The 25,070-nt window shown below is 44.3% G+C and overlaps 1 long non-coding RNA gene across 2 annotated transcripts in view; it reads left to right on the top strand.

Annotated features, from left to right (window-relative positions):
• The window catches only part of LOC149337018 (uncharacterized), an 85,070-nt gene that overhangs the window by 41,457 nt on the left and 18,543 nt on the right, over positions 1-25,070 (top strand). For both annotated transcript variants that reach the window (XR_016284592.1, XR_016284591.1), the window contains one exon: positions 21,319-21,358. This is a non-coding gene — a long non-coding RNA (uncharacterized LOC149337018). The remainder of the gene's footprint in view (positions 1-21,318; positions 21,359-25,070) is intronic.

The raw sequence follows: 25,070 nt of genomic DNA, 5'->3' as shown, positions 1-25,070 counted from the left end.
GTGGAGACAGGCGCAGGAGGCGATATTGGCTGGAGGGGGGGGGGGGGTCGACCGGTGGCGGCGACGAGCGACGGACGACGGAGGAGTAAGTCACGGTGGGCGGTTCTGGAGGAGTGGTGAAGGTGCACCGAGGAAAAAGTGCACGTTGCACTTCTTTTCGGACTACCTCCGTGAAGGGGGACGAAGACGAGCAAGCGGTGGGTGGCAGACAGTTCCGGAGTTCCTCCCTAATAACTTCGCGGGTGACCTCGCGTAGGTGCATGGCGTCCACGGGTAAGCCACCCGGGTAAGCAGCCGAGTGGTCAGCGCAAAGACTCGAAACACCTGAAACTCCAGCAAGCCGACAATAAAGATCTGCTCTGGCTGCCAGGGCGCGCTCGATGTTAATCGCCTCGGATATAAAGCCAGCCACAGTTGTGGGAGGATCCCGAATGAGACCGCCGAAAATGTCGAACTTTACTCCTCGCATCAGAGTGCGCACCTTCTTGTCCTCGGTGGCTCGGGGATCGGCTCGGGCACTAAGCAGCAACACGTCTTCGACGAAACTAGTGATGATTTCATCGGGGTTCTTGAGCCTGGCTTGCAGGAGGTCCTCTACGCATTGGCGGCGATGCTGGTTAGCAAAATTATCTCGCAGCTGTGTCTTGCAGGTATCCCACGATGTAAGGGTGTGCTCGTGGTTCTCGTACCAGGGACGGGCAGTGCCCTCAAGAGCAGAAATAGAAATTCCGCAGGCAATGTTCCGCAGGCCAGCCTTTGCGACAGGTCATTCGTTCATAGTGCTGAAGCGAATCGTCGATGTCTTCGGAGGCTTCGCCACGGAACGGGACAGCTGAACGAGGATCTACAGGGAGGTAAACCACGGCATGCACGGGCGGAGAATCTGTCTGCTGGCCTTGGCTCACGGTACATCGAGCCATGTGCACTGCCGGTACGGACCTTGTGGTAAGGTGCGCCAAGAGGCCGACTTCGGGGCCAAGTCCTTGAATTCGCCGGGTGGCACGTCTCTCGGCCTCCTCAGCAGGGAGCGGCGGCCGGGGCTGGGACTGGCACTCTGCGAAGCGGGAGGTAGGGGATGACGTCGCATAAGACGGCACCTCCACCAGAATGTCACGGGTCGCTCAAACGAAGCGGGTCATGGAGACACTGGAGGACAAGGACCGCAGGAGAGCAGGCGCCTGAGACAGTCGTTGTTGTTGTTGTTGTTGTTGTTCGCCTCATAGAATGGCGCATACCCACACAGCGGGATCGGCCAAGCAGAGGGGTGCATAGAGAGTTTTTGAGATTGTTTTTTTCTTTGTTTGGTTTTGTTTTCTTGTTCTTCTTCTCCACATCACGAGCGATTCTTTTTCTTCTTCTCCACAGTAAACATGCCACATACCCACTCGGGGGTAATGGCCAAGGCTGTTGTTGTTGTTAGCCTTTGAAAAGATGGCACATACCCATACCCATACGGAGGTGTTTCCCTCCGAGCTTTTTTCACTTTGTCGTCGATCGGCGCCCCGCTTGGGGAGAATCACGTTAAGTGGATAATCACAAATAACACACATGACAATACATGTCCATTTCGCGAAAAAAAAACAGCTATTATGCTGCAACGTCCGCACGCACCACGTGGCCTCAGTCTACCTGTAACGTCGAGGTCAGCTGCTGAAACCTGAACTACATTGGAGAGGAATTTTAATACAAATTATTCTCCGGGTGTAGACAAATTCCACGTGGACGTTGGTGCTCATTTATATTTTAGGCATTTTAGGCATTTTGCTCATTTATATTTTAGGCAGTTAAAAGATGAAAGCATGCAACTGAAATTTTATAGCTCTAGACCCTTTGAGCGCAGTCCAAAAAAGAACAGCTTCCTCACTTGCACCCGGTCATTCTGAGTATACTTGTTAACTTAAAAACGGAATAAAACATTTCGAAATGTGCTGACATCGACTTTTTCTATATGCTAGGCAAAGGAAGAGCTCACAGGCCACTGAACAATGAGAAATGACAATAAAAATACTGCGCGGACTTCCATCCGCCGCACTTTTACTAATGCCACTGAATGTGCAAAATTTGAGACAGGGGATTACAGTCGGCGTTCTGCGCGACAGCAGACTGCTAATGCTTACATGCTGCTCCGAAAAGAAGTCGCTGTTGCAGCAGTCGCCGTCCCATGCTCGATCGTACCTTTCGTCCTGGTCTATGAAGCTGTCATTGCTCAAGTCTTCATGCACAGCAGAAACGAGAACCAAAGCCTGGAATGAGATGCAAAACATACATTATACGCTATTTACTTTTTATGGAACCTCAGGGCCAAGGCCACTTTTGTTGTAACGGTAGCTAACATAAACTGGCGAAATAAAGGTGGAGAACACCGCTCAATAATAACACTTCGGGAAGTTTACTGAACATCGCTGCACTTGCGGCATCCAACTACATGAACAAGAAAATACCTGATTTTAAACTCAGCTGGTGCGCGAACTTAAAACCTTTTCTTCATGCTGCATCTCACCTTTATTCTACATTCAGGACATGCATCTTAAAATGCATCTTGGTTCTACAACAATTCATAGGCTAGAGTATCAATAATCGGGCAAGTGAGCATGTTGCTTCACTGGAAAGAACGTCCAGCAGTAACCTTGAGTTACACTGCACAGAATGCATGCCAACTCCAACGTTTCAAGACGTCCGTATTGTCCTGAAAATCAGTGAAGGGCCGGCTCCAAATATCAGTGAGGCTTTGCTATCTGCGAAAGGGTTGCCAGCGCGTGTTGCCCGCATTTGGCTGCTTTCTGAGAAAGCAGCCCGTTAAAATGGACACATTATAGAACACTGCCCCTAGAGCATCTTTCTACTCTTCGGACGGTATTGTCACGTAGTGGTGACTGCAGTCGGGAGAGCAGCAAGACGGAGAAAATGGCTTCTAAACAAAACTGTTTATTTAGGCTGACTTTCGCTTAAGAACTGAATGAGTCGGCGGCTGCGTAGCAACAACCGTGTTCGGTGGTCGTTGAATCGAATGCCCGCCACTCTCGGCTGTGCTGAATTTAAAGCTGATAGCGAACTTTCGAAATAAAGCGTGAAAAGTTACTAGAACATTCTGGAACATCGTAGAATCGGATCGATCCGCCTGGATCCGGTCAATCCAACTAAATCTAGGCGCATTTTGCATCACAAACAAAGCGATAAAGCGGCGTGCGGGCTGCTTTGCAGAATAACCAAATACTACAAAGATTCGCGACATTACTCCTCTCTCAAAGAAGTATCGACCCGATGCTTTAAAACATAAGGCGACTACAAACAAATAAAACAAACTGTGCAGAAATAAACACCGAGTGTTGAAACATAGCGTACTTCATCACGAATAATAGGGATTTAGACAGACGACATGGGCAACTTCTCGCCCTATGCGGTGTCGCTGGGATGCAGCTATTTCGTCAGGGTTCGACTTAATAGTCCAATTCACCTAGCAGGCGAAAAACTTTGTACGGACCGCAATAGCGGCGAAAAAGGTTTTCAATCATCTCGAAGCGGCGATTGGGCGTCCAAAGTCAGACTCGGTCTCCTGGCTCGTATTCCTGGTTGCGTCTACGTAGGTTGTACCCTCCAGCGTCGGTCCGCTGCTGGTCTTTCTGGCCGCTGCTGGTCTGCTGGCAAGTCTTCGAGCTGCTTCTGCGCGTTGAATGTAGGCGGCGACGTCGACGTTATCTTCTTCGCTAACGTTGGGCAGCAGGGTGTATAGCGTGGTCGTGGTCTCCCTACCGTGTACGAGCCTAAAAGGCGTCATCTGGGTGGTCTCCTGCACTGCGGTGTTGTAGGCGAAGACGATGTAAGGCAGGATGACGTCCCAGGTCTTGTGTTCGGCATCGACATATATGGCGAGCATATCGGCGATGGTTTTGTTCAGGCGCTCGGTCAGTCCATTGGTCTGCGGGTGGTATGCAGTTGTCCTCCGGTGGCTGGTTTGGCTGTAATGCAGGATGGCTTGCGTCATTTGTCGTGAGTGCTGTTCCTCTGTCTGTGATGAGCACATCGGGGGCGCCGTGTCGCAGAAGAATGCACTCCACAAAGGGATTTTGTAGTGCTTTTGTAGGGCTTTCGCATCGGCGTTCTGGGTCATGCAGTCGGTTGTTGTGATGATCCGCTTATTTCCAGACGTTGACTTCAAGAAAGGGCCAAGCAAGTCCATGCCGATCTGCTGAAAGGGCCTTGAGGGCGGCTCGATGGGACTCAGAAATCCTGCTGGTCAGGTGGGAGGGGGCTTTCGCCGCTGAAAATCTCGGCAGGTTTTCACATAATGTGAGACATCGGCAGACAGTCGAAACCTGTAATACTTGTATTGAATTCGGCGGAGGGTGCGACAAAACCTTAGATGTCCAGCTGTCGGCTCGTTGTGTGAAGCCTGAAGAAGTTCTTAGCGCAGACTTGCAGGTACAAGGAGGTAGGTTGTCTTGTTCACTGCAAAGTTCTTCTTCACGATGCCGCGAGCAGTGGGCATTCGTAGTTCGACGACCGACAAGCACGTTTGTTGCTTACGCCGCCGCCGAGTGATCCAGTTCTTTTGCAGGCGCAAGTCAGCCCAAATAAAGAGCTTCGTTTCTAAGACTGGTTGGTGTCTTCCTGACCACTGGACTGCCGTCACTACAACGCGACAATATACATGGTGTCTCATCTAACTTTAGGCACAGTTTGAAAATATGCCGAGACATTCTAAGACGATGTGGGCAAATGAATGTGGCTGGCTGTTGTATGGAGCGAGTCACAGCGCTTTTGTATTCTGCTTAATTGCATAATTAGTCAAGATCAATTAACCAAGTTCGCAAGCGACCAAGTTGTTCAAAAATTGCAATTGGAAAGATGTAGAACGACCCGCAAAACTCCCGATTGAATAGTTTCGAATTGTCTATTATGTACTAGAATATTCTGCTCATAGAATGCCCGCGAAATACAAAAAAAAATAAATGGCATGCCCACGTGCACGCCACGATTGCAATACTCTCAAACATTCCGCGTACAAATTAACATAATTTACACCGGTGAGCTGCCGCTTAAAAGGCCACAGAGCAGCAATGCATGCATTGGCTGTGCGATTTACTCCAGCTATATGCTTATCTCGCGGCGGTTCATGATAGCGATAAGCAGGCGCAGCGCTTATCACTTGTGCTGGCTTAAATCGCACAGCCAGCGCCTGCGTCCCTGCCTTGTCACCTTTTAATATGTAGCGCACCTGGTTAAATGCCATGTTCATTTGTACGCAGAATGTTTGGGAGTATTAGAATCGCGGCACGCAAGCGGGCATGGCATGTTTTATTTTTTTTTTTTTGTATTTACCGGGCATCCGCAGTGAGCGGGGAAGAATATGTAGTGGTTGTAAAGTATGAAACTTCATTCGCGCGTTCTGCGGACCTTTCTACAACTGTCTAATATGAATTTTTTCCTAAACTTCATGTGCTGCAAAGTTGGTCAATCAATCGCGACTAGTTATGCGATAAATCATAATGCAAAATATACTGCGACTTGCTTCATACAATAGCCAGCAACGCGCATTAGGTTGCGTCGTCTTAGACTGCATCTGCGTACTTTTAAACCCTGGCTAAGGATAGCTGGGACGCTTTGCATTCTATATAATATACATATTTTAGGTATGAAGACGGCTTCTGCGGCAGAATACCACCAGCGTCGGCGGACATCACAAAATTGTTGATAAGATTAACAACTCAGCCGGCTAATTACTTCTTGTCAGTAACTTTCAAACCTATCACAGTTAGTCAACTGGTTGGTGGAAGAGGGGTCAGTTGCTTCGCCCCTCTCCACTTCCACTGTATCCCCCTTACCCTCACCTCCTATTCTTTTTTTCTTTCTCCTTGCTTTGCACTCTTCTCATTCACTCTCTATGCCCATTCAGTCATGTGATTGTTTCTTTCAAGGAGAGAGAGAGAGTTCCGCCTCTCCATCTTCATTCCGTACTCCGAATATGCGGATCCTTCTGTTTAGACATTTTAGCCTGATGAAGGACGGTTTCCGCTGCAGCTGCACAAACAGTGTTCTCTGCTTATCTTTCTGTTTCAAGCCTCAAGACATATTACTGGTGAACGAGAGTGGAAGTTCAAGGTAACGTGGACACAACGCGAAAACGACATAATGAAAGGGGGAACCGAACACAGACCATTGTGTGTCCTGTTCTCCCTTGCGTTACCTCGTATTAGTGGCGACTCGTTTTTCCCAGTTTACCATGGCTGCTAGCAGCAGCAGTCATCGATGCATCGACACGATTCTCTGAAAATGGTGTTGGCAACTTGCACATGAGTTCGGGCAGTGCATCTGTGCAGTTGTGAGTTTTTTATGAAGGAGAAATGATCTTTGTATTGTTTTAAACAGAGTACCATCGTATTTCCAGGTTTTCTGAAATCTTTGTCACAGCGGAAACAGCCATGTAACCAACGATGTCGTATTTATTTATTTATTTATTTATTTATTTATTTACTTATTTATTACCTCAAAGGCCGCGGTTCTGGGGCATTACAGGAGGGATGGGCGGATTACATGCAGATTATATAAAGATTACAAGTACATAAAGATTACAGGATACATCAAGATTACTGATTACATAAGGATGGCCTCAATCTTTTTCTTGAAGTCGATGCAGTTGACGATGAGTACGGCTTCCGGCGTCAGATCGTTCCAGTCCCGAGATGATATGACAAAAAAAGAACGGAAATGAGATGTAGTTTTTGCAGCGAGTGGGTATACGGTCTTGATGTGGTTGTTGCGGCTAGAAGGACGATGAGCTGTTGATATGATAGATGATCCTAAAGGTGAATGATAGAACTTGTGGAATAGGCATAGTCGAGATATTTTTCTTCTAGTTTCAAGGTTAGGCAAGGATGCTCTGGATTTTAAAGAGGACACGCTAGTATAGTAAGAGTAGTCACAATAAATAAAACGGATAGCGCGGTTTTGAACTTTTTCAAGGATAATAGAAAGGTTAGATTGTTGAGGATGCCATACTGCTGATGCGAATTCTAGTTTAGGTTGGACGAATGTTTTATACGCTAATAATTTGACAGAAGGGGTAGCAAAACGAAGATTTGGACGTAGGAAGACAAGGATGCGGTTAGCGTCGTTAGCGATGTTCGTGATATGCGAAGACCATGTTGGGTATGAGTTAAGGTGATGCCAAGATACTTACAGGAAAGAACAGATGATACTTCAGAACCGAAAAGAACATATTTTGAGGGAATATGGGATTGCCTGCGATGAAAAGAAATCATACTTGTTTTAGTAATATTAAGGGACATTAGCCAATGCTTGCAGCAAGTTTCGATTTGGGTTAGATCAGTTTGGAGGGTGTCAGAGTCAGTTCTGCTGGTAATAGGACGGTAGATTACACAATCGTCGGCAAATAATCGGATGTTCGAGTTGACGTTAGAGGGAAGATCGTTAATGTAGATTAGAAAAAGCAAAGGTCCAAGCACTGTGCCTTGTGGTACACCTGAAGTAACGGGGAAAGAGGTGACGATGATTTGTTACCGTAGACAAATTGCTCTCTGTTGGTCAAAAAATTTTGTAGCCATTTTAACACCAAGTGGCTAAGGTTAAGACGTGAAAGTTTTAGTAGTAATCTTTTGTGGGGTACCTTATCGAAAGCTTTTTCAAAGTCAAGGAAGAGCGTGTCAACGGGAATGTTGAAGTCAAGATGAGAAGTAAGATCATTAATAAAAAGGGCAAGTTGGGTGTCACAGGAAAGTCCTTTTAGGAAGCCGTGTTGGTTAGGATGAAAAAACTTGACCGAAACTAAATAATTAACGATGTGAGAATAAATAACATGTTCCATTAGTTTTGAACAGATGCTCGTAAGAGAATTTTACATAAAAACGATAAACCTTTCTTGGGGACTGGAACGATCTTACCGATTTTCCAGTCTTGCGGAAGCACGCCTGATGATAATGACTGTTGAAAAAGATGGCACAAAATGACACTAACCACGTTTTTAGTATTTTTTAGCACTTTAGAGTTCAAGCCATCAATGCCAGATCACGATGACTCTTTCAATGATTCAATTAGTTTCCTAATACCATTGCTATCGAACAAAATGTCTGGCATAGCTGGATAATCGAAGGCAGGGAAGTGAGGTAATTCGCCGTCCAGTTCGTTAGTAAAAACTGAACCGAAAAAAAGAATTTAGAACGCGACAGACATCACGTTCCGTAATGAGATTATGGTCCTCATCACGTAAAGTAATAGGTGTGTTGCGTAAAGGATTAGTGGATTTCCAAAACTTGATAGGATTAGTGCGAAGCATAGAAGGTAATACTGATGAAAAAAAGGAACGTTCAGTTCGGTTTACAAGAAATTGAAATGTTTTTTTCAGCACAATGGTACTTTTTCCATGAGCAGTCAGTGTTCACACGTCTGGCTGTACGGAAAAGCCTTTTCTTCTTGTTATTAAGGCGCTTCAGATCGTTGTTAAACCGCGGTGACGATGATTTTTCTGTGATCGTGATAGTAGGGATGTGCTTATCTATTAGTTGATGCATTTTGTGTATGAAAAGAGACCAGTTAGTTTCTACTGACCGGCTTGAAAAGTCATGGATGAACCACGCCCCAAAATCGGCTAGTTCTGTGTTCATGGCAGCGTAGTTACCTTTGTCGTATAATGTGTTTTCTTGGTTTTCTTCAGGCTTGTGACTTGGAATCAGAATGTGCTTAATATAATGGAGTGGTCACTAAGTCCGGGTAAATGAAGTGGCGTAGAAACTTTATCAGGGTGGGAAGTGAGAATGAGATCGAGAATGTTGGAGGAATGATCAGTTTGCCTAGTAGGTTCAGATACGACTTGAGACAAGCCAAAGGTTAGGCACGTGTTAACAAAGTCACTTACAATGTTATTTTTTGATGTAATGGTGGGAAGATCGGACCAGGTAATCTCAGGAAAATTGAAGTCATCATAAAAAAGAATGGGAATGTGCTGATAGGACCTAGTTATCACGCGGAGTGCTTCGTGTTAGTGAGAAACCAAGGAACCAGTTAGATCAGGGGGTCGATAGCAAACACCAATGATAACAGGAGGGAACGAGGCATGACACTTAATGAAAAGGAGTTCGAGAGGGGAATCAAGTTTAATCTCGGAACAAGGATATCAATGATGAACACCTATTAGTACACCTCCTCCTCGCCTATTAATCCTGTTGCGTCTAAACATATTGAAATCAGAAAACATGGAAGTTATTTCGGAGTCCCCTACTGTTGAATTTAGCCATGTTTCGGTTAGTACAATTATGTTGATCTCCGTATTGCGTATAAGACTTTCGAGGAAATCTAACTTCGGTACAAGGTTGCGAATATTAGTGTAAAGAATGGACAAAGGGCGGAGCTTAGGCTTTTCGGGAGGATTACGTAGTAGCTATGGGGTGCGGGGAACAACTTCATTTGAAATATGGTCATAAATGTAGGTAGTGCTGCCGATGATTAACTTATTGTAGCGGAGTTTGTATTTTTCACTTTGTGATTTACCAAATGCAAGTAGCTGTTTCCTGGCAGAGAGGGTAGTTTTCGAGTAATCTTCCGAAATACTGTAGGAACTGTTCTTTAGTTTGCTAGCAGAGGAAAGGATTTTCTCTTTTGTTTTGTAGTGTGCAAAGTTAACAATGATTGGTCTGTTTTTGTTGGCCTCAAATTTTCCTAGTCTGTGAGCTCTTTCAATGTCTGTGGGGCTGATTGTTATATCTAGTTTTTCTTTGCATACCTTCGTGGTCAAGTTTTCAGATTCAGCCCATGTTTCAGTGTTGGTGTCTTTTAATCCAAAAAATAAAAAATTCGAGCGGCGCGCCCTGTCTTCGTAATCCACCAGCTTAGACATAATGTTTGATATTTCACCGGCATTGTGCTCCGCAAGTTCCCGAACATCGCTGATATCGGTTTTTATTGCGGCAAATGTTGCGCAATCATCTTCAATCTTCGCTAGTCTGGTTTTTATTTCACCCAGCGCTTTGTCGTTTTCAGTTAACGTGAAACGAATTGTTTTCATTTCTGACAACAAAGATGCTTGGCCAGATCGCAGTTCTTGCAAAGCCTCCATTATGCCAGAGGTATCTTGCGGAGCAGTGCCGCGGGTGTAGGGACCCGGGTTAACTTCAACGTCACCCGACAAGATCAGCAGTTGACGTATGACGCCAAGACATTCAAAGGTAATTGTGACACAACACTGTGGGCTCGGCAGCACTAGCAAGGCCTCATAACGCGTACGTCGTACAGTTGTACAGTTGTTAACTGCGCATGTTAATGAGTGGTGCAAAACGGGAAATCATTCAGAATTCGAGAAGCCTTTGTCAAAAATTTTACCGACGTATGTATGACCGCTTTTGGACATTTGATCCCAAAATAATATCATTATATAGCTGCGGCTTGAAGTAACAAAAGAAAACAGCTTGAAGTAACAAAAGAAGAATTTCAAAGGCAAATTTTTACTACCTGTTGGACTTGTGAACATGGCGATGAGCTGCGCGCTGGCCAGTCGCAGTGTTGCTCACTCGGCGTATTTGCTGAGCGGATGCTCAATTCACGCGTGTCGTCCCTATTTAGCAGACGTTGAGAGTCTCGTGAGTTAGCAACAGTTTCCGTCTTCCAGTCTTTCTTCTCGGCCACTGAAGCCTTGCAGTCCTCGCTGCATCTCCCACTTAGCCAAACTGTCCTCCCACCACAAACATTTGCTTCAAAGCCCTCTTCTCCCCCATTGTAGTTCACTGAAAAACCTGTATTCTGTTCATATTTCCTCTTCTTGTAGCCATTGTCCCCTAGGCTTGCACCACTGTCAGTATTCATATTAAGTCGCCTGCCAGCCAAATTGCACAACTATATGTCCATCTTGCGACGCCCACAGCGCAGCAAGCTATAGTTCGCGCAACGCTTGGAGCAATGCCGTTCAGGCTTTCAACTGTTTGGCCCGCACAGCGGGGTGGCTTGCTGATGCAATGAAATGATTCGATATCGCTACTGCGTCTTTAAGCACTGGATGCCAACGCCCGCAGAACCAAGAACCGCTCTTTGAAGCTAGACACAGTTCCGATAAAGGAGTGGTTCGTATCTCTCTGGCCGGGGAAAAGAACAGCCAATACAATTAAAGGAGTGGCATTTGTTCAATGCTCCGAACAAGACAGTGTCCTTTTGAATCGTACACATGAGTTTGCACGCCCTCTGATCCGTCGACCTCAAGACATTGCCCTCAATTTTGTCAAAGGTTACATCCGATAAAATGTTTGCGCACTGGGGTCATTCCAGGACGCGACAAGAATTCTTCAAGCATTGTCAGACAAAGAGACATAAAAGGTCATTTCAAGTTCCCTGGCATCGTAGACACGGACTTAAGCCGTCTTTCAGCAACGCGCTCCGCAGGCATCGATACAGGACATCAAGTAGTTCACGCAGTCTGCGCGACGGGTAAGTATCAAGAATATTTATTCTTGTCACAGTACTTGATGCTTGTTTTCGTCCCAGCGCGAGCAAGGTCACTTGGTGCCTAATAACTAATATGTTGTCAAGCAGGTTATTAACGCGGGTGTAACATATCTTTAAGATTTAGACCTGGTGTTGGCTACACAGCCGACCCTTCCTTTCTCTTTACTTATATAGCTCAACTGCATGGCCACAGCGGCATCACTACTGCAGCGAAAGCATTCTCACATACAGTCGGTTACGGACGGTCATTCAGCTCTGCCCGCGCAAAATTTCTAGACCACGAAACTGTGATACGGAGGTGGAAATTACAGGCAGTTGGTGCATTCTACGGCTCGACAAAAGAGCTTTGCGGGTGTTAGTGACGGGCATTCGGATATTCTTGAAAATATTTCACAAATGTGCACCTGCAAACACGCACGTATATGTCATACGCGATAAATGGGAGGAGCCAAATAACCCTAGTGCTCGTAACTACAGAAAATGCAAGTCAGAAACCACAGCAAGAAAGAGCATGCGACTAACTTGGCGTATCGGCGAGCTAGCAACGTCTATCTTCGGCCATTCATGGTGTCTCCTTAAATAGATGGCAACATAACGAATCCACAATTTGCAACAGGTGTAGTAAATTCCACAAATCGGGCATAATTTTCAGTCGTGATAAGTCTGGCAGGTTATGAATGCTAACCTCTTGTGTGGTCTCTTGTGTAAAGGAAATGCGTATGTTCACACAAAGTTACTAGCTGAATGGCCTGTGATCTTTCTTCAAGGACTCTTAACGAGCAGTCTTTGCCAAGTGAAAAAGGGCGAGCGTTAAATCTCTTTCTTGAGGTACACCTCGCAATACAGCTGTTTCCGAGCTTAACCTTTAGAGAGCTTCTCAGCCGTATTTGCACAGAATAATCAGAAATAAACGAATGCATATATCGCAGAAAATGGCTTTTTACCGCAGCACCTTGGAAGCTTCACTGCTTGGAATTTTAAAGGGCACTGCCATGGTTTTTATTAACCTCAAATAAAATGAAAAATGTAGAAAGCATAAAAGAATTCTCGCGTTCCATATGGCATACTAAGTCCACGGCGCAACCTCGGGCGCTCAAGTGCGGGGGGAATCCATTCACACGCGAAGGAAATCGCCTTACTCGGGCAGAAACTGTGATGACATGTTTTATCCCGACTTAACGACAACATAGCTACTCAGAACCAACATTGTCATCTCTAAAGAGCGATCAGTGCCATGTTCATTCGGAAGGACGTTTCACAAAATAGGCATAAAAACAGCACAAAACTGAGACCTGCTTATCCATTCTGCTCTTTTCTCCGCCCTCATCTCATTTTTTTGAGGGGGAGGGTTATGTAAGCTTCAACGCGATAGAAGACAGGCAGACCGCCCCCTTCATTCCTCAAGAGTTTTCGTGCATGGATATATATATATATATATATATATATATATATATATATATTGCATACAAGGGAAGGGGAATGAGGGGCTCGTTATAAATATGACAGAAGCCAACAGCCACAGGAACTAAGGGGCAGAGGGGATTTTTTTTTAATTTATTTATTTAATTTCTGGTGTTGATCAATTTAGAATATTACTGAATATGTTATCGCTTAATGCTAATTGATTAGAAAAGCAGAAGAGAAAACAACCACATGCCGCCGGTGGGATCCGAACCCACGACCTCCCACCGGCGGCATGTGGGTGTTTTTTCTTCTGCTTTTTTAATCAATTAGCATTAAGCGATAACATATTCAGTAATATACTAAATTGATCAACACCACAAATTAAATAAATAAATTTAAGAAAAATCCCCTGTGCCCCTTGGTTTCTGTGGCTGTTGGCTTCTGTCATATATATATATATATATATATATATATATATATATATATATATATATATAGTGTTCCTCAGAACTGAAATCGCATTGATGTTTTTAGGGTTTATCTAAAGTTAAAGTACCATTTTTTCGCTCATCCTATCTTAATAATTAGTCTAGATAAATAAATTAACTTTTTAAATATAGCTTGAAACGTTCAGGCGGTAATAGGAAAGTTGTGAAGCTCCACAAATATTGTCCAACCCAGGCACTTCCAACGAGATGGACTTAGCGTGACCGTTTTTATTCGGGAAAAACGAAAGCCCTCGGAGTTTAAAAAATACCGCGTGACAGCGCACTCCGTGTGCCCGGATGCGCCGCGATTACAGCGCTCTCATCCGCACTTTGTAAAAAACATCACTCGCTTAGCACCTTTCGTGCTCAAGACAGGGCTTCGCGTTTGTCCCAGAGTGCACAAACACCGGGTAGGAAGAACTCCAATGCAAGCCGCTGTATATACCGCAATCCGGTGGCCAGGCACGGACCATGGCCTTAGTTCCCGAGCTGTGCGAGAGTTCCAAACATCTCAGGATGCGCTTACCGCGATTGAGTGAGGACGCTTGTGTTCATATAAGCGATGTGGTAATACTGCAGATTTAAACAGTGTGAATGACAAGGACAACGAAAGACAAAACTTGAGACGTACTCGGAGGTTAACTCTATTGGAACAAACCGATATTATATGCCCATGCCAAGCAACAACTCAAACAAAAAAAACAGTGATTCAAGTGCCGTTAAAGCCCCTGGCAAGTGCCCTTGTTGAGAAAGCATACCCAAGGACTTGAGGTGATAAATGGCTCGCTGAACCGTTCACTACCTTACAGTGATTCAAGTGCCCTTAAAGCACCTGACAAGTTCCCTTGTTGAGAAAGCATACCCAAGGAATGGAGTGAACTGCCAAATGACTTTGGTCGAAAGGACTAAGTGGCAAACTTTACAACATTTAAGGTGCATGATATAGTTTTAACCCCTACAGGTCCCTAACGACTTCTTGTACTCCTATATGCGCATATCGGCACATTGGCCAATCTGGCCCATGTACAGTCGCCGTCAAAAGTAAATGGAAGGCGACTTCGTCAAAAAAACTTAATTTCTTCAAATCTAAAGCATAATGGTCCATGTTTGTTGGTGCACAGTGCAGTTCGCACAATCACAATTAGGCTGCACATATGTATTCAAGGATGCATGAATTAAGCGGGAAATGATTAATGTTTTCGTTAATATTGCCTTCCATTTACTTTTGACGGCACCTGTACACTGCGTGCCAATCGCGCTGTTAAAATGCATATAATTGAATTTAATATAATTTAATAATATAATTTAATATAATATAATTTAAAATACATATAATTTACCGTTCCGACATCCAAGTGCAGCTTTCTTTTGTCATTCCAGAGTTATTAAATATCGCCTCAGTGTTACTTTTCAAACAGAAATCAGGAAAAATGTAACAAATCTTAAAAAGTTAGCAGAACTAAGGAAAAAAGAATCAGTCTATCCAACAAGACGTGACGAAGAATGGACAGTGCCAACACCTCGACTAAATCTTGGTAGGGAATGCCTTCAGTACACTCTTCCATCCCTTCTAAATAGGTGTATCCACATTAACCTCGATTTGTTTTCTTTTTCACGTCGTGAACTACATAATTTGTTTTTGAATAGCATGGTTTAAGTTTCATTATGTATACATATTGCTGTTTCGTGTATTCTCTGGTGCTTCCTTGATATGCTTGTTTTTTTTAAATTGTATAAACTCTTGTGTTGCCTCCCTGTCAATAATTAGGATTGTAGACTCGTCAAGCTGCCCAAGGGCAGCTTTTTTCTACGATTCCTCCATCTGTACTGATAGATGGGAAATAAACTTTGAAACTTTGAAATTTTTAATATGATATCATTGCAGCTCGCGAAGATTTTCTTTTTCTTCTTCTATGTGTTAAGCCGTGCTAGCAACTGGACACAGGCCGTTCAGAGTACAGAGGAGATGTAGAGTCTTTGTCAAAAGTAACCAGGCTGCACGTTTTTCTTCTCAGTCGTATATTAAAGCTATCATGCCAGACCTCAAGCTCTAAATCTCTGTATAGTAATAAGAACCCCTCTTCTCACCTTCGAAGAACTTTTTGATCTTTAGGGAAGCCGTGAGGGCCCTTTTATACGAGTGAGAATCAAACCATGCAGCCTGGTTACTTTTGACAAAGACTGTACATGGTCCCTGTTGAGTAAATGGTGCGAAACCATGAATTTCTTTACAACTGTGATGACCATTGAAATAGTGCGTTTTTTGTTCACGTCATACAGTTTGCGGACAGCGCCCGTCAACTATCACAGGCCTGCATTGCATACACCGAAATGTAAACTTTCTTAAACAAACGAACGGCAACGCACGCACGCACGCTGAATTATAAGCCGTGAATTGCTGAAACGGAAGGGGGACTTTGAACTGTCAAGTTCCAGCGAGATATTGATTCGAAGGAAACGAGAGAAGATAACAAGCTCTTAGTCAAAGAAACAAAAGGTAACTAACTGCGTTATCGCGCCATCCGCTAACCCAGAACTGAACGAATGACGGTCGCGGAATTCTGAGAACCAAACCCGTGTCTCGTTTATCGCTCTTCTGCCCGATTGCGACAGCCGAAATGGGGCAAGGACACTGGCACGAAGCTTTTGAATATTTTTTTTCTTGAATGCACAAGTGCAAAGGCACTCGGCTTCAGGGTGTTTCTTATGACGCGACATGCATCCAGATTTATCTGGAGCGATTGCAGCCGCTCGCAAATGCTTCTAAGCTCTTCAAGATTCCAGTAGGCGAGTCACGCGCTATAGCTCGAAATTGCTTCGTCAGCTTTAAAATTGGTGCGGATGGAAGGCTCGGTGACATTATACTTGAAAGATTGCCTGGCGCGCTTGTTACTTCTGCCATCACCTGGTTGTTCATTTGTTAGTAGGCGCAAGTCGGCACAACAAAGAGTTTCGTTTTAAAGCATTCCTTTGCTTTCCTTCGAAAGTGTTCCTCCTTACGGACTGCTGTCACCACCACGTGACAGCACCAAGTAGTCAAAGCTGTCCCCAAAAAATGTGTCCTGGTTCCAACATTGTTGTTTTTTATTGGGATATTTTTTGGTTTACAATGCATACGTAAACCAAGGACGAGCAGGCAAAGGCGTTAAACAACACCTGACTAAGGCCTGCCCTCCTATACAAAAACAAACATTCAAAGCATTTGACAGCAACCGACTTCGAACAGAAAAAACGCAGGTTAAAATTAAATTGGCAGTAGTATACAGATTTGATACCAAAAAAGATACAATGGTGTTTACTTATACAGCACTGTCACGAAAGTAGCATATCATGCACGGCTCTTTTATAGCTTTGGTCACTTCGTTTTTCCATTGCCATAGAAAGTAGCGGCGCGTAAGCATTTAGATTTCGCGGTATCATAAATGCCAACATTTTGTGGCCATAATTTGTACGGGACTTTTAAACATGGAAACTAGCTGTTCGGAAGTTATATAGTCCATGCATGTGCAGATATGTGTTCTGAAACGTTTCTTTACTGTATTTTATTTGATTCTTTATGTATATAGCCAGTTTTTTGTCATACATTGTTTGTATTTTAAGTAACTTGTGTTTTCTAAAAACCTCCCCTGTGTCTTGGCTGGGTGTAAGGTTGAATACAGCTCGGATAGCCCTTTTTTGCAGCGCAAATAATTTTGCTATATTAGTAAGTGTTGTTGTTCCCCACACAAGTAGGCCGTAATGTATATAGGAGTGAACTAAAGAGTAGTATAGCTGTAGTTTGCATCTGACAGGTACAAGCATACGTAGTCTGTTTATTATGCCCACTGACCGCGATACTTTACTGCGTAAATAATCTGAATGGTCACTCCACAGTAAGTGCTGCTCGAAAATTACTCCTAAAAATTTTATTGAATTTTCACGAAGTAGAGTTGAATTTTGAAATTTCAGTTGAAAACTTTCAGTAATCATCTTGTTTTTGGCTCTAAATACGACATATTTAGTCTTTTCAACATTTAGTTTCAATTGGTTAGATTCCAGCCATGAAGAAAGTTCTTGTAGCCATACGTTTGCTTCTTTTTCTAAGATAGCCATATTATTTCCTGAAAAGAACACATTAGTATCATCTGCGTAAATAATAATATTCTTAGTCTGAGGTATGTTCACTATGTCGTTAATGTACAGAAGGAATAGTATCGGTCCTAAAATAGAACCCTGTGGTACACCAACTACAATTTCCCCTGGTGTTGATGATACTGCGTTTATTTGCAGTGTGGAGTCGTGCGTTTAATGCGAAGTGGTGAAATAAAAAGTCCTCGAAAGTCAAGAATCGTGGAATTTCTCTGGGCGCATTTGATTGTTTGCTCATACTTATTAAACTTTTGTACGCTGTTTTTTCATCCCCTATGACTCAGGAGTGCCAGCATGACATCGATGATATTTAAGCAAGTTGCAGCCGGATTTTTCTGGAGCCATTAAGACCACGCAGATCAGCTTCTGTTGTCGTTGAGATTCATTTGAAAAAGAGGAAATGCCAATTGCACCCCGCAGAGAACAACAGCTATTCATGAGAAAAATCATGCGCCAAGTGTCCTGGCAGCTCGTAAATTAGATGCAGGTGTAAATTTCCTACCAATCAAGCCCGCGGTAACCACCGTGATTCCTATCGGCAAACCTGTGTTTCCTTAATAATGCATGCATGCCTGTCGTGTAATGTGCAGTTCTCCTGAGTCTGGTTTTCTCCTCCGAGCGACATCTACACCTCTCCTGTAGTAGTAGAAGTTCGCTCTTTTCATCTCCCTGCTTAGTGGTTCTTGTTTTGAGCCCGTCACATTGCGTTTTTGAATCATGGCTTCTGCAACCATACAGCTGGTATTGAAAGCTAAATAATGGACACAATTACTAACATGGAGAGACTGCAACGACATCACTGTGTCGGTTCGAAAGCCACTCTGACTGAAACGGGTAACCTCAGCTTTCTTGTGGAAAAAAGCCGTAAAGCTTTAGGTTACTCAAGGGCTGTGCAAAGAAAAAAACGGCAGGGGTTCAACTAGTCTTCAACCTCTTTATACGAACGAAAGCTCTGTTGACCATGGTCTCCACTGTCTCAAAAAAAATGTCAAGGTCAACGCCAAGGATCAAGGTCAGGGGTTAGGGTAAAAGGTCAAGGTTAGGTACACAATGACCATAGCCATATGGTCACGTGGTCATTCTACCTTAGCGTGGGCCATACCACCCACAGTTAAGTTCGGTTTCACCTTGTTAAGCATTCGAAGTCATTGTCGATGTGATGCCCACTATCTCAAATGAAATGTCGAGGTCAAGGTGAGATGCCCATTGGTCATAGTCATATGATCGCGTGATCACACTACTATAGCTTGGTCCGTACCGCCACGCAGTTAAGTTCAGTTTGGCCTTGCTAGGCATTGAAGGTCATTGCCCCATCCGCACAGAAATCGGAGGTTGTATCATGAGGAGTAGAGCTCCTGCTCTAAAATATTTTTCAGTATTGACTTAAGTATATAAGTATATTAAAAAAGGTGTACAGAATGGTGTTGCAGTGTTTTCGCAGACGAGAATGCATCTCAAATACTTAGTGCATCGAGTATGAACAGATATATGTTAAAAGTGGCTTCTGTGGTACGAAGTGGTGGCACGGCAGTTTCCTTTAAAATTGTTAACCTTGGCCCTTCGGGGCGCCGCTCGGCATTTTTCTTTTAAAAAATTTTGTTCCGCCTAAGGAGAGTATGCACAGCTCAAAGAAGCAACCAGTTTTTAAACGCAAAACAAAGACGATTGTTCTTTACTGGCATGCAAAAAATTTTGTAGAGTGTAACAATGGCTCCAAATTGTAACGTCATAATGTCACGACTGATAAAAGAAGTACTCGAAAAACCACATGACCATATTTGTTCCCAAAATATACATGTTCTGTCACCTGTAAAGACTGAACACAAAATTCTATTTTACAGGTGACAAAACCTTTCATTATGAGTATCGTGAAGGGACTCCTGCTAGTTTCACTATTTTCATACATATTATTTACTGAGTTTGCTAGCTAAAGAGGGGAAGGACCAAGATCTGACTCGAAGAACCCTTAATTAATCTTTAACAACGAAATCACTGGTAGAATTCATTGTACACATTTGTGTGCATAACGCCTTAAAGAGTTAGTTGGTCTCCTAAAACTGATGTTTTGAATTAAACATTTCTTTTCATATTTAGGCTAAGACGAATTTTCCTCCTTCAATATTCTCTGGCAATCCCTTCACTTTTTTCTCCATCTCCAATCCTCCAACTATCTTTTTCCTGTGGTCTAGCGCAGATGCGTCCCCGTTGCCTCGGTTATCTTTCAGCGCTATGGCATGGAGATGTTGATCCTAACGATGTCGAGGTGCGATGGAGAGCGGAACAGTTGCAAATGCCAGGTCTACTTAAGAACACCTCGGCGGCCACGAGTCTCGTAGAGTTCCCTTTATGCACCGCAGCATCCGCTGATTGGGGATCACTTCTAGGGTTTTCTTATCTGGCCCGAGATTTCCTATTAATCACACCCAAGAATTCAGGGCAAGCGCATTTTTCAACGGGATATTGTTTAGGAACGCAGCTTTTTCACGTACCTTGAGATTTTAATATAAAAATCAATACTCGCTGGTGTCGCTTCGACAAACTTGCATTTTATTGCTATTAGCGTTCTTGCTATCGTTCGATAATGGCACCCATTGGTTTTGTATTGATGTCTTAACTACACGATGCAAGCGATGTGCAAACTTCAAAAGATGCATTTAGCTTCGTATCTGAACAATGGAGCTGCAAAGAGGAAGCAACATAACATGTGCCCAGTAATTTTTTTTAAGTTAGCTAATTCCTGTTCTCCGTTTGGAGAAACGTGGTCTCTGATTTTCGTAGCTGTCATGAGGCAAATTTCGAGTGGAGCTTAACCACCCAGGGCACTTCGTAAACGACTGCATACTAAGCAACTTTTTGCTCTTTTGAAAATTATCAACTCCTTGCAGTGAATTCTTTGTTTAAGGTGATTTTACCATCCTTCACGTCACTAAAGGGATGGGATTTTTTCCATCTTGCGAACGCAGTACATCATATTTCTCCAATTATGAAACTCAGCACAGCACCCCGTCCTCCGCCATTTCCTTGCTAACGGTTTTTGAGCTAGGAGTAATGAAATTTTTTTTCCCGATTTTCTCCAGTTGTGCGCATCTTCGAAACAAAAAGTGGTTCCTCAATCGGTGCTACGTCACCGATACCCCGATGCTTTGATGTTATTTATCGTTCTTCACATTGTCAGTGCCCTTCTTGTTCGCAGTCGGGACAATCGCTCGGTTGCCCCGGGTCACGTTCCGAACTAGAAGACTTAGCGGGCACAGGCATGGCCAGGAGCGCTCGCCTTAGACCCGCAGCCATTAAATCATAGCATCACCATTCATCATATCGTCTTCTACTCATCGCCTTGCCGTCACATGGCAATAGCATTTCAGCCAGTGTATCAAACCGTTTAGGCTAAAATATCACGTTGTTTTTTATTATAATATCCAACATATAATAAAAGAAAACGGTACGTGGTTTTCTATTGATCAGTGACATCTGGCCTTCCCCCTAAATGATCTAAAAATAATTTTTGCATAGCTTCGTTATCAGGATTTTGTTAAAGATCTCGAGGTAATCAGGGTTTTCCAAGAGATTTTAACTAAGGTTCCTTTATAGTATGCTGCTCCTATTGCTGAAAACAGCCTAAGGTAATTTAAGGTAAGGTAAGGTACGATTAAGAAGTGACCCCATGACTAGCGAAGGACGCCATCTTCTTGTCTCCCTGCAACAATTTTATCAAGCCCCTCGCCATCGGTATTCCTGAGCGCAGGTATGCTAATTACTAAACACTGCGAATAAAATCATTTTTTGTTGCCAATAATCTTCTATATCAGTCAGCTACCGCCCTGAAAACATTAACATGTTCTTTTTATCTCCCCAGTGCCCACGATGATGACCACAAGCTCGGAAAAAAGTATTGGGTAAGAACTGCACCTGCATTCTCTACAAAACATGAGTGTTGGAAATGCTCCTATACAGGGGCCCGAAAACAGCATTATCAGCTATATTTTGCCACCCACTATACGCTAAGAACATTTACAGTTTCGTTTTAGATCAACCTTGTACAAAATCTTCGAGGACGGTACTCTGGCATTGCATACTGTAAGTAGTCTAACTGGGCACATTTATGCGCATTAAAAGGGACACTACGCTTGGCTTTTATTCTTAGCAAACCTCTTGTACTGTGCCTTTTTCTAGGTAGGCTGACATTTGTCAGGCGCCAAAAGCCACCTTTATTGCTGAGAAAAGCACACTGGAAATATTTCAAGCTACACGCTTTCAGCTTCCAACGCGTACACCGTTAAGGACTTCATGGTCACCGTATTAGACACCTTTAGCACACCGTTTACTTTCCTACCGGGAATACCGGTAGCCCTGCCACGTCCAATGCGCATGCAGAGATCGCATTGAGGACGCCAAATGGCGCCAGGCATCCGGAAGCGGTGCAGCTGCGCCCCACCGCCATTGCGCCTGCGCAGATCGCATCGAGGGCGTCAGATGGCGCCACGTACCCGGCAGCTGTGCGCACGACTGCCGCATCGGGACCAATCAGCGCGCGCTCACTGGCAGAGGGCGCGATCCCGGTACTCCGGTAGCGGTAACATGGTACACGGTACGCTAAGGATGGCGTTCTTGACAAAACCTGGCGTCTTCGTCGTTACGCCGGCGACACCGCTAGTTCGCTGACCAGGACGACGACAGGTTGCTGGTCGCACAAACTCCACCGGTTGCAGCACCTGCCGTCGCAGGGCAGAGGCGAATCGCTTAACCACTACGCCAGGAATGGTGTCCCTTAGTGCACCATTCCTTAGTGCACCACCGTAGTGCACCAGGAATGGTGCCCCTTAGGGAGCATTAGTGTCCCTTTAATTTTTGAAGTGAATGGCTGCGTAACCTCATCTCTCGCAGCAGCCCCCAAGAAACTACGCTGACGTTCCGCAGCTTATTCGTGGCGATCGGCTGGTTAAGGCTACAACTGCATCAAGGCGTAAGCCTTACTTGCTCTTTTGCAAGAAAACCCACCTCTGTGTGTACACACTCGATGCAACCCATAAAAGATAGCGTTCTCATGCAACCCTGCAGGTGGCCGTTAAACTAATGATTGGTCGCGGGATGTAGCTCACGACAACCTGGGTGGCAGAAATTCGACCGGTGGCAGCACCGGCCATCCCAGAGCAGTGGCGCACCGCTTGTACGCCGCACCACTGCGCCACGAACCGTATTTCATTTTGTAGCCTTTTTTACCGTATTAAAGCTCAGTTTTCAGTGCATTCAGCGTCTCTCTCTCGTCGGAATCCCGGAATTATCGATACAGGCCGTCTTCAATTTGTCATCAGTGTACCTTTTTAAAACATCCGTAAAATACGGCAGCGTTTGTTTACTAAGTGAAAATAGTGAAATCAAACTACGACTTCCAAACTGACCGCGTCATTAAGTTGTGGTTTCTAAAATTTGATAATCTAAATGTGGTCTTTCGTTTCTCAGCTTCATACATATCGTGCACTTTAGATAGAAACGCAGTCCGGAGCTTTCAGGTTTAAGGCTGCTTGCATTTCGGATGCATACTTTACTGCCGCGATCCACAAGTCGTTGACGTCACAATTCCTGAAATTCTTTGCATTGGGTGCTAAAAATATCTCACCCTTGAGATAACGAATTCATTCATTACTGCAATAGCTTTCGTAAATTCTAAGCTTTCCTCATCCGCATCTATTGGATTAGAGCGTAATTAGTAACTATTACGCACTCAGCAGGCAATGAGCACGTACTATGGCGTGTATTAGTGCGAAAGCACTAATCCGGAGGTTCAGAGCCTAGCAAAATTGTCTATTGTCGATGTATGTCGCATAGAAAAAAGAGTAACGAAAAATAAATCACTTCAATATCCACGACTGGGGGTCGTAACCGCGGTGGCGTGAACAGATCACTTCAAAGGCCGCTTCGGGAGACCACTATGCTATCCCCACAGCGGAACACATTTATTTTTTCTTCAACATGGTGTTTAGTACACGCGTTTCAATGCAGGTAAGAGCTATATACATTATTTACAGAGTAATCAGCCAGTAACCAAGCAAGCTGGATGGAAACACCAGACAACTAAAACGCACATCTTAACACAACTTAACTAAAATGGTGGCAAGGAAAGAGAAGACGTCAGTAACGGGAACCAGTCCGGCTGATAGTCACCATCTGGCCGAAGTGTGAGCTGGAGGAGACGACAGCCTCAGCATGCGGGTCCAAGATGCGCGTTTTCCACGGGCTGTGCAATCTGAGCAGGAAATCATGGCAGAGGGTTCGTGGTCATATTGGGCGGCCATTAGGGAACGCACACTGTGAGAATTCAAAACAATGTCTTTCTTCGCTGTCCTTTGTAGAATGTTCCAAAATAATATCGCAAATTTACAGCCAACAAAGCTGTGATCGATGGTTTCAAGTGCATCACATAAGCGACAATTAAAAGAGGAAACAATTTATTTTTTCTGAAGCCAAAATTTAGGACGTAGACCTTCGGCGTGAAGTTTAAAGAAACACGTTTTAGTACAAAGCTAAATCGGCATTTTACGTACTCATCTCAGTACATCATGAAGAATACAATAATAGTACAGAGTATGATACAATAGAGGCAGGAAAATTATAGATAGCGATCCTTCGTATGAACTTTTACGAGAAAAAGAGAATAAGTATTCATAAGAAAAGCGAACTGCCAGAAAGCACACTAAATCATCAAATTCCTCATAAAACCAAACAATTTGGGCCCCTGGACAAAATTAGAAGAGGCCACTAAGTTAAAAGACGGTTCAGAAAGATACTTTGCAGGGACGCTCTGATAATTAGATGGGAGCTGTCACAGAAAAAGAAGAAATGTGCAGCTAACTGTATGTGCCATTCAGCCTGAGGACATCATCATCATCTCATACAGATCTGTCGAACCTAGTCTGCCTGCAGAAACAGGCCTTAGTAAGTTATCAGGTCGCTGCGGCTCAAAACTGGAGGGTCATATGAGCGTCGCAAATGTTCGGTGAAATCTTTGGATGCAGTGTCTAGCACGACGGAGTACCTCCAAAACGTCCTAAGTTTTTGCTGCCAGAAACATGTTGCAGGCCTGCGCTCGACGGAAAACTGATACGCGGAGCGGAACAAATGCCTGAGCATAGCTCTGAACGGCTGGGACACGCTCCCTCCACTAATGCCCACGAGACTTGAATGCATCAAGCGTAACTCCAAGGTATTTGGGGGGGAGGGGGGGACACGCGACCACTCAGTTCCAGCATAATGAGTCGGCATTGATCCCTATGGGCCGAACCACAGACCGGACATTTTAGAGCCACACACCTCGGAACACTTCTCGGAGCACACCTCGTGTTAAACTGCACCACATCCTCAAGCTGTGCATTGCAGAGCACGGTCTTCGTCAACTTTCATCTGATCCGTCCAGTGGCACTGCCCACTCATCGTCGACTTCTATAGCGCTGATTCTAATACAGTAAACATTCTCTGTAGTTTCTTTTTTTAGAGTGTTCTGTGAAGAGGGCGGAGTGCTCAATGCGGCCAGGCCGACCAACCTTTTTTTCCCCCATGCTCCTCCTTCCCACCGCTTCGTCGTCGACACAAATCACGTTACACTTCCCCCAT

The sequence above is a fragment of the Amblyomma mixtum genome, chromosome 7 (assembly GCF_055824585.1).
Source record: "Amblyomma mixtum isolate Tamu chromosome 7, ASM5582458v1, whole genome shotgun sequence".
Taxonomy (NCBI): Eukaryota; Metazoa; Arthropoda; class Arachnida; order Ixodida; family Ixodidae; genus Amblyomma; species Amblyomma mixtum.
This window is presented reverse-complemented; position numbering and strand designations above follow the sequence as displayed.